The sequence below is a fragment of the Peromyscus maniculatus genome, chromosome 23 (assembly GCF_049852395.1).
Source record: "Peromyscus maniculatus bairdii isolate BWxNUB_F1_BW_parent chromosome 23, HU_Pman_BW_mat_3.1, whole genome shotgun sequence".
In the NCBI taxonomy this organism is placed as follows: Eukaryota; Metazoa; Chordata; class Mammalia; order Rodentia; family Cricetidae; genus Peromyscus; species Peromyscus maniculatus.
The window spans coordinates 5,953,624-5,966,185 of NC_134874.1; positions in this window are offsets into that span (position 1 = coordinate 5,953,624).

A 12,562-nucleotide genomic window follows, 5' to 3' on the forward strand; every position below is an offset into this window, starting at 1 on the left:
AAAAAGAAAGCATCTTCAACAAATGGTGCTGGCATAACTGGATATCAACGTGTAGAAGGCTGCAAATAGATCCATATCTGTCACCATGCACAAAACTAAAGAGAGCTTTTAATGTGAGAAAGATAAGGGTTTTTAGAGATTTTTTCCCTTCAAATTTTCCAAGAAAAACTTTTTAGTTTAAGAGAAAGATTTTTTTTCTCAAGAAAGAGAAAGACCAACTTTTCCGCAAACCTCTGAACTTTAAACTTTTTGGCTTCTTACACCTGCATTTTTGCCTCAGGGAGAAATCATTTTCTCTTGCTTCTTAGTATTTCAGCTGTTCCCAGGCCTAAACCTTCCATAGGAAACTTTTTTCTGCCCAATAAGCTCAAAGAAGAACTTTTTTAACTACTCATAAAGCTCAAAGAAATATTTTTTTCCCCAGTTTGCGTTCATAGCCCCAAAGTTAGAAAATTAAAGAGTTTTTCTGTCTAGTTGCCTAACTTATCTTAAATATTTTTTTCTACAGGCTTTTACACTTCTAAGTTTTTTTAGTATATTACTACACTATGCTTTATACTTATTTTTCACAGATAGAAATTAAGAAAGAGATAGAAGACAGAAATCTTGATAGAGGAGATTTTTGCACTGCAGCATCAGATATCCTTCCTGTCCGTTTTTTTTCTTTTCCCTCCAGGATAAAACCCCTGTGTTGCTGGAGAGCTTCTCTCCAGGTTCCCCAAGCCCCGCAGTCCCACAATCCACATATAAAATAATCACTCAGACACTTATATCACTTATAAACTGTATGGCTGTGGCAGGCTTCTTGCTAACTGTTCTTTTATCTTAAATTAACCCATTTTTATAAATCTATACCTTGCCACGTGGCTGGTGGCTTACCAGAGTCTCTACATGCTGTTTGTCCTGGCGGTGGCTACAGTGTCTCTCTTCCTTCTTCCTGTTTTCCCAATTCTCCTCTCTCTTTGTCCCGCCTATACTTCCTGCCTGGTCATTGCCATCAGTGTTTTATTTATATAGAGTGATATCCACAGCACTTCCCCTTTCTTCTTTTTTTAAAAAGGAAGGTTTTAACTTTAACATGGTAAAATTACATATAACAAAACAATTACCGAGCAAGAATTATAGTTACAATATTAAAGAAGATGTCCTATCTATCTTATATTTGTGAGTTTCAGGTTTTATAGCTAACTTATCTTTTATCATAACTGAGGAAATTACGACTATCTAGTCTTCAACCACATCAAAGACCTGAGAAGGAACATAATGGTACCTGAGAAATGGTAGATGGATGCAAGCAACTTTCGGGAATCTTGCAAGAGTAGACCAAGACAGCTGGCAGCCTGGACAGTCACCTAATGTTTCTCAGCATTGTTGGTGCATTCAAATTGGCTACAGGCCTAGAGTATCTGACAGACCATTTTCAGAAGCAGGATTTCTGAAAGACCATCTTTCCCTGTCTTGGCAGAGTACAGTGGTCACTTTCCTTGTGTCCCGCTTGTCCAGAAAGGACAGCATTGCATTTGTACTGTCAGCCATCAAGGCAAGGGCAGTTCTTTGCCCAGTAGGCCATTTTGTGCCAAGAAGACAAACTTCCAAATGGAAATGTCTTAGAAGCCCAACATTCTCTCGGGATCAAATTGGTGTAGCCAGGAGCAATTGTGTCTCATGTCAACAGAATTCTAAGTTATTTAAATGCCATATTCTCTAGGTCTATGAAGTGTTTGAAGATTACCTATCTATCTGAAATATATTTATGTATATCTAGAAGACTTAACTAACATGGCTACAAATATGATTATCATAGATGACTAATTATTAATCTATTTTTAATTATCCATTACAATTTTAAATGAGTTACATAAACATAATACCTCAAACAAGAATAGAAATATATATATATATATATATATATATATATATATATATATATATACAGTATAACAAAATTAACTTTAAGTTTGTATCAATAAACTAAAATTTATACCAATGTAAAACATTTTAAACATAAACTAAAATCTATACCAATGTAAAACATTTTAAACAAGTTGTTCTTTAAAAGTAGGTTCATTAGCCGGGCGGTGGTGGCGCACGCCTTTAATCCCTTATTAATATATATATAGTGCATTGCAACTCTGGACATGTCCCTTTTCCCCCCGGCAGGACATAACTCAATACTTTTGCCAAAAACTCCGTGTAAAACTATTATTGTTTCCCTTTTTTGTTTAGTCCGATTCCTTTGTCTTTAGTCCCTGTTCATGGCACCATTCTGTGGGTCGTTTACCCACCAACCCCACAGCTCCCCAGAGTTTTCTTGAGTGAGAGCACCAAGAACTACTAGAAGGACTTGGAGAGTAGAGCTAAACAGATAGAAAATACAGGACAGCCTCGAGAGGGCCTGGAACCTATTTCGATGGGCCCTGACTGTCTCTGCCCTAAGGTATTTATAGAAATGCCATGGGGGTGGAGCAAAAACCTTCCCACCTGTAAAGCCAAGTGCAGACCCTCTCAGACACCTGCACTTAGGCCCTAGGTCCAATCATCCTCTCTATCAGACCTGCTGAGTAAAGCCACTAGGAACCTGAAACTGGGCTCCCACAGGGTTGCAATTCTTTCCCCCCTCCTGGCATTTTACATGATTGTGTTTCTTTGAATAGGGATGGCTGACTGGAATTCACTCTGCAGACCATCCTGGCTTTGAACTCAGATATTCACCTTCCTCAGCCTCCAGAGTGATGGGATTATAATATATGTGTTCCACTGTACCTGGTTTCTCCTTCATTTGAATGGTGACCAAGTATGCCACTGCATACTGAATCCTGGTCACTTACCTATTCCTCAGCTGATGATCAGTTTTTTGACCAAATATGGGCATTACAATGATGATCTGGCCATTATCCTTGTCTATGAGCTGTGCATGGCCATATAAAAAATTCCTTCTAATTCTTCCAGTGTAAAACAATGAGCATGTGTTGGCTGCTTCTCTGGGTCAAGGTCTCAGCTAGAACTGTGATGAATCCCACTGCTGGCTAAGGCTGGGGTTTCACCTAGGCTTGAGGAGGGGTGGGGCAGCTTTCAAACTCAAGAGATGGTTTGGTTGTTGGGTTGTTGAACTAAGAGGTCAGTTTGTCCCTGACTGCTGGCTGGAGAGTGTTCTCAGCTCCTCATGGTACCACAGGGCAGCTCACAGTTGGTGGCTGTCTGTCCTGATAGTGAGAAATGAGCAGGCAAGCAAGGCAAAAGGCAATGTCTATAGAACTTAGTCCTGGGGAGTCAGCCAAGCCAGGTACAGTGGTGTTCATTTATAATCCTACCACTGGGGAGGCTGAGACCAGAGGGTTCCTACAGAGTCTGAGGCTAGACTGGGTGACAGGACAACTCCTATCTCTAATAGGTAGACAACTTCCTGTGCAAGACAGGTAACTTCAGTTTGCTCTACAATACCTATATAGTATATAGAGAAAACCACCTCCCTAAATCTGTCTTCTCACCTCCTCCTGTATGGCATGACATTTATGAGTGTTAACAAGTGAATGCCTGTGAACCTGTGTTCAGCCAAGACACACCTGCACACACTTGTGCATGTACACACACACACACACACACACACACACATACACACACTGCTCTATTCGCTGGTCTCCCATGCAGCAGCTGCTGGGAGTCTGGAGGAAGCAAGCAGGCAGGAATCAGACACCTAGTCTAAAGCGAAGTGGGATTGACCAAGTGTGCTGTGATTTCTTGCAGCAGGCACTACCGCACACAGCATCGGCCGTCGGGCTGTTTGGCAGCTCAATGATATGATCAAGTGCACCATCCCTGGGAATGATCCTTTGGCGCCATTAAAAATCTATGGCTTCTACTGTAACTTCGGGCGTTCACAATTAGTGGAGACTGAGTTAGAAACGTGAGTGATCCATCTGGTGGGAGACTGGAGTGTCTGGGTTGGCGGGGACAGGACACAAGCAGACATCTCTTGAGACACAAATTAGAAACATGCAAATTCACCAGACATGATATATTTTGTTTAGTGTCTTTATTATTTTTGTTTGTTTCCAGACAGGGGTTCTCTGTGTAGCCCTAGGTTTCCTGGAATTCCTTCTGGAGACCATGCTGGACTTGAACTCAGAGATCCATCTGCCTCTGCATACCAAGGACTGGGATTATTGGTAGACACCACCACACTCCACAGAAGTTAATTTCAATAAATCTATGCTTAATAGAAAACACAGACTCTCAAGCTTCAGGACAATTTTTTCCAGAACATCATGTTTAAGTCGTACTCACATGCTTGAGAAAGACTGAAATTGAGTACTGACCTCCTCTAGGTCCATAGTCCTTCCTCAGCTGTTCCTTCCTCTCTCCAGGTGCTGCCACACTTTTCAAGATTGCTACATTCAGGTCAGGAAGATGGAAAGCTGCAAGTCCCTCAGAAACACCGGCTACACCAGCTCCTACTCATACTCGTGTTCTGGGAATGAGGTCACCTGCAGTGGTAGGTCTATCCTCTGGGACCCCTGGATTCTGCTTGTCACTCATGGGTTTGGAGGGGGCAGGGAAGTAACAAGGAGAGTCACCATTTATTGGTCATTTCTCTGGTCTCATTTGACTTCACAACAACCTTATCAGGTAGATACTAAAATATAGATAAGGTCACTGATGAGGAAGATGAGGTAGGTAGGGTTACCTGGCCAAGGTCACCCAGCTTAGAAGTGATGACATTTGGTTCTGGAACACAGATCTATATCATTCCAAAGCCTTCTTTAAAAAAACATTTCAAGATTTTATTTATTTCTGGGGGAGGCATTTATGTGTCACTACACAGGTATGCAGGTCTCAGGACAACTTGCAGAAGTCTGTTCTTTCAACTTTGTGAGTCCTGGGGATGGAACTCAGGTTCAGACCTGGCAGCAAGTGCCTGTATTCCCTGAGCCATCTTGCCTGCCCAAAGCCTCTCCTATTAGGTACTGTGTTATACTGACTCAATACTAACTTAACAATTGAAAGCTGCATCATTGGCTATAAGTCAGATACTGGACTAAACACCTATGCAGGGCAAAATTTATCATTCCCATTTTACAGGTGAGAATTCAGAGGCCTGGGAATATAGATGAGTTGTTAGAGAGTTTGCCTAGCATGCACAGAGCTCTCTTCCTCCTCCAGAACCCATACATTGAGTGTGGTGGTTCACACTTACAATGCAGCATTTGGTGGAGACAAGAGGATTGTCTTCAATTATATAATTTTATAAGTGGTAATTCATATTTGTTGGGTGTTTTTGAGACAGGGTTTCTCTGTGTAGCTTTGTAGATTGTCCTGGAACTTGCTCTGTAGACTAGGCTGGCCTCATGCTCAGAGAGATCCACCTTCCTCTGCCCCCTAAGTGCTGGGTTTAAAGGCGTGCACCACCACTGCCAGGCTGACAATCGTAGTTTTTTAGGTTTTAGGATTAAATATATGTGTTTATTTTTATGTACAGGAATGAGTTGGAATCCCGTGTCTTCTTCAGTCACTCTCTATCATGTCTTTAGACTCTGGGTCTCTCTCTCTCTCTCTCTCTCTCTCTCTCTCTCTCTCTCTCTCTCTCTCACTAAATGTGACACTCACCTTTGTCTAGCCTGACTGAGCAACAAGTTTTGGGGATCTGTGCTTCCCATTTCCCAATAGAGTTAGAGATGCCCCAAGCACACATTGATTTTTCCATGGTCTCTGGGCATGCTAGGTCAGGCCCTCATGATTGTATGGCAACCACTTTACCAACTGTGCCATCTCCCCAGCTTACAACAACTAATGTTCTTATTATAACTGTGTTCCAGCAATTTGGACAACCCAATGGACTTCTGTGTGTACTGTCTCTCAGCCCGAAGCTGCATCAATGGGAGGGCCACTGGTTCCTTTTGTCTATAGATCATGGGCTCCACTCATCTTCCTTTCTTTTTTCTCTCCAGACAAAAACAACCCCTGTGAGGACTTCATCTGCAACTGTGACCGCCAGGCTGCCATCTGCTTAACCCCGGCTTCAGAAATCAAGGAATACAAAGGTGTTCACTATTAGACTTATGACTTCAGTTACTGCCTACACCATCCCTGCCTGCCTGGTTGTCTTCACTACACACTGTGCCCTGTAATAAAGCACCTGTTGAAAGAGCTTGGCTGTGGTGATTGTATTCTCTGTCTGCCGAACATAACTAGATCCTCAGAGAACATCATTTCATCTAGTCATGGAAGCTTCAGGTTAATGGGAAAGACATTGCCTTTAGTGAACCATCTTGAAGAGTGGGTGATGAGCCTGGCCATTCCTTCCATCCCAGCACATGAGAGGCAGAGGCAGAGGCAGAGGCAGAGGCAGAGGCAGAGGCAGAGGCAGAGGCAGAGGCAGAGGCAGAGGCAGAGGCAGAGGCAGAGGCAGAGGCAGAGGCAGAGGCAGAGGCAGATCTCTTGAGTTCAAGGACAATCTGGTCTAAAAATCGAGTTCCAGGACAGCCAGGACTATTTCACAATGAAACCCTGTTCCTAAAAACAACAAAAGAACTCAGCCTGAGATACATAGGCAGGTAGGGAAAACAGGAGAAGGGAAGGAAGGGAGGGTAGGGGTGGAAACCAAACTGGACTGACGGTAAATGACCTGAAGGCAGGATTACATCTTGGTGACCTCTGAGTCTTCACTGTCAGCAGGTCGGGACTGTGTGTGAGGGTGCACACATTCTACTTCTGTGCTACACACACAGTAGTCACAGGACAGGTGTGCTCACTGGACACTGTCAGAGCACAGCCACAGGACTATAAAGAGAAGCCACTGAGTCCTCCCCTCATTCAGGATGAAACTCCTTCTGTTGGTCACTCTGCTCATAGTAGGACCCTTGTCCCCTCTGGGTGCCCCACAATCCCACTGGTCTTCAATGCACAATTCCCCAATGGTCACACCTGAAGTTCTGTTTGAGGGTTGCAATTCTTTTTCCCCCCGGCATTTTACATGAGAGGGTTTCTCTGAACATCAATGCTGTCCTGGAATGCACTCTATAGACCACCCTGGCTTTGAACTCAGATACTCACCCGCCTCTGCATCAAGAGAGCTGGGACTACACAGTGTGTGTTCCACTGTACCTGACTTCTCCTGCATTGTAATGGTGACCAAGTATCCCACTGTATTTTGAATCCTGGTTATTTACCTACTCCTCAGCTGATGAACAGTTTGTTGTGTCAAATGCTGACATTACAATGATGATCTGACCTTTAACCTTTTATATGAGCTGTGTATGTCCATACAACAGATTCCTTCTAATTCTTCCAGTGTAAAACAATGAGCATGTGTTGGCTGCTTCTCTGGCTCAAGAACTCAGCTAGAACTGTGATGAATCCCACTGCTGGCTAAGGCTAGGGTTTCACCAAGTCTTGAATAGGTGTGGGGCAGCTTTCAAACTTAACAGATGGTTGGGTTGTTGGGTTATTGAACTAAGAGGTCAGTTTGTCCCTGGCTGTGTATAGAGAGTGTTCTTAGCTCCTCAACACAGAGACCACAGGGCAGCTCACAGTGTGGTGTCTGTCTGTCTTGACAGTGAGAAATGAACAGTCAAGCAAGGCAAAAGACAATGTCTATAGAACTTAGTTCTGGAGGCGGATTAACCCAGCCAGTACACCATTGTTTATTTATAATCATACCACTTAGAAATAATGCCAGAGGGTTGATCCAGAGTACGAGGCTATCCTGGGTTACAAGGAAATGCTCTGTCTCAAATAGGTAGACAACTTCCTGCTCAGTCCTGATGTCTTGAGTTTGGTCTCCAAGATCTACACAATGGAGGGAGAAAACCAACTTCCTAAAGCTGTCCTCTGACCTCAAGTGTGCAGCATGACTTGTGAGTCTCACTAATGCTTGCTTGTGAACTGGTATGAGGGCAAACACACAAACACACACACACACACACAAACACACACACATATCTATTCATTGCTCTCCTGATGCAGCAGCTGGTAGGAGTCAAGGAGGAAGCTAGCAGGCAGGCATCAGACCCCTGGTAATTCAAAGTGGGATTGATGGAGTTGCTGTACATTCTTGCAGCAGGCGCTACTGAACACAGCATCAACCCTCGGGCTGTGTGGCAGTTCTGAAATATGATCATGTGCCCGATGATCGGGATTGATCCCTTGTTGGACTACAACAACCATGGCTGCTACTGTGGCTTGGGGGTTCAGACACTCCAGTGGATGAGTTAGACAGGTGAGTGATCCATCTGGTGGGAGACTGGAGGGTCTGGGTTTTGTTGGGGACAGGACACAAGCAGACATCTCATGAGGCATGAGCAGGAGACATGCATGTCCACCAAACATTGTATATTTTGTTTATTTATTATTTTTGCTTGTTTGTTCCAGACAGGAGTTCTCTGTGTACCCCTGGGTTTTTTATAATTCTTTCTGAGACCATGCAAGCCTTGAACTCAGAGATCCATCTGCCTCTGCATACCAAATACTCGGATTAATGGTAGACACCACCACACCCCACAGAAGTTGCTTTCCATAAGTATGTGATTAGTAGAAATCACAGATTTTCAAGCCTCAGGATGATTTCTTCTGGAACATCATGTTTAAGTCATCCTCACATGTTTGAGAAAGACTGCAGGTGAGAACTGACCTCCTGTGGGTCCTTAGTCCTCCCTCAGCTGTTCCTTCCTCTCTCCAGGTTCTGTCAGACTCAGGACCTTGCAAGGTCAAGAAGATGGAAAACTGCAAGCTCCTCAAAACCGACCCCTAAAGCAGCTCCTGCTCATTCTGTTGCTCTGGGAATGAGGTCCCCTGCAGTCATAGGTCTGCTCTCTGGGACCCCTGGTTCTACTTGGTGCTCGGTGGCTTTGGAAGGACAGGGAAGTCACAAGGACAGTCACCATTTACTGGTCATTTCCTTGGTCTCACGTGACCTCACAACAGTCTTATCAGGTAGACACTAAAATATAGATGAGGTCAGTGATGAGGAAACTGAGCAGGGCAGGGTCACTTGCTCAGGGTCAGCTAGCTTAGAAGTGATGACATTTGGTTCTGGAACACACATCTACTTCATTCTAAAGCCTGTGTTTAAAAAGTGTTCAAGATTTTATTCATTTCTGGGGGAGGCATTTCTGTGCCACAACCCAGGTGTACAGATCAGATGACAATGTGACTGTGTTTCTTTCAACCATGTGAGTCCTGTGGATGGAGATCGGGTTCAGAATGGGCAGAAAGTACCTTTATTCCTTCAGCTGTCTTGCCTGCCAAAGCCTCTCCTGTTAGCTGCTGTGTTATACTGATTCCATACTGACTAAAACATTGAGAGCTGCATCATTGGCTATAAGCCAAACAGGACTAAACACCTATGCAGGGCCGATTTATCATTCCCATCTTAGAGGTGAGGATTCAGAGAGCCGGGAATAGAGCTTAATTCCTGGAGTCCTTGCCTAGTGTGCACAGAGTTCTGGGTCCAACTCCAGATCCCATGAATTGAGTGTGGTCTTGCACACCTGTTAATCCCAGCACTTGAGAGGTGGAGGCAGGAAGATTGTCTTAAATCATATAATTTTAGAAGTGGTGGTTGGTATTTGTAGTTTTCCTGGTTTTAGGATTAAATGTATGTGTTTATTTTTATGTGTAGGAATGAGTTTGCATCCCGTGTCTTCTTCAGTCACTGTCCACCATGTCTTTAGATGTTGATTCTCCCACTAAATGTGACACACAGCTTTAGATAGCCTGACCGTCCAAAAAGTTTTGGGGATCTGCGCTCCCCACTTATTAATAGAGTTACAGATGCCCCAAGCACACCTTGCTTTTTCCATGGTCTCTGGGCATCCTAGGTCAGGCCCTCATGCTTGTATGTCAACCACTTTACCAACTGTGCCATCTCCACAGCCCACAAAATCTAATGTTCTTATTGTGTGTTCCAGGGATTTGGACAACCCAATGTCTTTTTGTGTGCGTTGTCTCTCAACCCTTAGTCTGTAACAATGGGAGGGTCACCGGTTTCTTTTGTTTATAAATTGTACAGAGCAGGGTCATAGGCTTTCTCAACTTCCCTTCTTATTTCTCTGCAAACAAAAAAACCCCCTGTGAGGCCTTAATCTGCAACTGGGACCGAGATGCCGCCATCTACTTCTCTCAGGCTCAATACAACAAGGAAAACAAAGGCATTAAGTGTTAGACTTGTCACCTCAGTTACTGTACACCATCCCTGCCTGCCTGGTTGTCTTTACTACACACTGTGTCCTCTAATAAACCACCTCTGGAAAGAGCTCTGCTGTGGTGATTGTATTCTCTGTCTACTGAACATAACTAGATCCTCAGAAAACATCACTTTGTTTGGCCTTGGAAGTTTCATGTTAATGGGACAAACGTTGCATTTAGGGGAGCACCTTGAAGAGTGGGTGATGAGCCTGGCCATGCCTTCCATCCCAGCACATGGGAGGCAGAGGCAGAGGCAGAGGTATGCAGATCTCTTGAGTTCAAGGATCACCTTGTCTAAAAATTGAGTTTCAGAACAGCCAGGACTATTACAGAAAGAAACCCTGTTCCTAAAAACAACAAAGGAAGAATTCAGCCTGAGATACATAGGGGGGTAGAGAGAAACAGAAGGAGAAGGGGAGGAAGGGAGGGAAGTTTTAGGGAGGAAGGAAAGAGAAAACAAAGAGGGAAGAGGGGAAGAGAAAAGAGAAAGAAGCAGTGTCACATGGGCACTAAAGGAACATCTTGGCTCTAAAACTACAGGACTCAAAGTACCTCTTCTGTGTGCTCAGTGTAGGACATGGAAACCAAACTGGACTGACTGTAAATGACATGAAGGCAGGATTACATCCTGGTGGCCTCAGAGTCTTCACTGTGCCTATGCACACACCACAGGATAGTTGTCCTGCTAAAGCACACAGCAGCCCAACTTTTTGTAAGGTACAAAAGGGAACACTTCCTCTTCTCTACCTTTCTCTCTCACAGCACCCTGCAGGTGAAGCCAGGTTAATCTCTGGTTCCCTGGTCTACCAGTTTCAGGAGTAAGATTTCTTATTGGCTAAAGGCTCTGTGGTTCTTGTTCTCTCTTCTCCTTTAGTGAACAGCTGCCCAGTCCTCTGCCTTTTCTCCCCCAACCCCATCCCCATCTGTGTCCCAAACTCAGGCCTCACCCCTCCCAAGGAGAGGCCTGGGGAGTCCCGGGTGCAGCTAGAGCCCCTGTACAGACACACTGACATGTAGTAGCTGGTTGTGACCGTCCTCAGTAGCACTGGAAGGGTAGGGGGGATCTTGAGTATGGAGAAAACTAACTCAACTCACCCCTACATGGTTGTTATCCAGGTAAGAGGTGAGTAGTGGGGAAAAGAGGTGCCAGGATGGTAAGTTTCAGGGTACATGACAGATGGTCAAAGGCAGAGGCCAGAGGGATTTGGTCCAGCAGACATTGTTCACAAGCCAAATGGGATTGCTGAGAATTGAAGCCTGGTCCTCTGCAAGAGCAGAAAGTGCTCTTAGGCGCAGATCCATGTATCCAGTTCCTGCAATGGTTGATAGTCAGCTTCACACACTGGGTAGGGAGAGCCTCAGCTGAAGGATTTCCTGCATCATATTGGCCTCTGGGCACATCTGCTGGGCAGGCATTTGCTGTCTATCCGTTTTTATTTATTTATTTATTTATTTATTTATTTATTTATTTATTTATTTATTTATTTATTTATTTATTTATTTTTTGTTTTTTATAGACAGTGTTTCTTGATGTATCTCAGGCTGTCCTTAAATTCACTCCATGACCATGCTAGCCTCAAACTGAGATATTCACCTGCCTGTCCCTCCTGAATGTTGACATTAAAGGCATGCACTCCCCCACCACCACCGCCACCACCATCTGCCTACATTTCTAGTTTTTAATGAAGTTTGTAGGTTAGTAAGATCTATCCTACAATACAAGTCTCTTGACCTGACTTTATTCCTGAAACCCATTTAAAGGAAGAAGGAGAGACCTGACTCCTCAGAGCTCTTCTCTGACCTCCACATGTGCACACAAGTGCTCTGTGCTGGTGGATGTTCTGTATGGCAAATATGTTGCTCTGATTGGTCAATAAATAAAATACTGATTGGCCAGTGGCTAGGCAGGAAGTATAGGCTGGACTAACAGAGAGGAGAAAAGAAAGAAGAGGAAGGCAGTAGGAGTCACTGCCAGCCGCCGCCATGACAAGCAGAATGAAGATGCCGGTAAGCCACGAGCCATGTGGCAAGGTATAGATTTATGGAAATGGATTAATTTAAGCTAAAAGAACAGTTATCAAGAAGCCTGCCACGGCCATACAATTTGTAAGCAATATAAGTCTCTGTGTTTACTTGGTTGGGTCTGAGCGCCTGTGGGACTGGCGGGCGACAGAGATTTGTCCTGACTGTGGGCCAGGCAGGAAAACTCAAGCTACAGCTCCTCTGTCTCTGTCTCTGTCTATTCCTCTGTCTCTCTTTCACACAAACAACCCACATTATTTAATTGGTTAATTAATTAAAGATTGACTATGTAACTAGATCTATCTTATAGGATGTGTCATGTGCTTGGGACAGACTTAGCATGTAGTTTATACAGTTA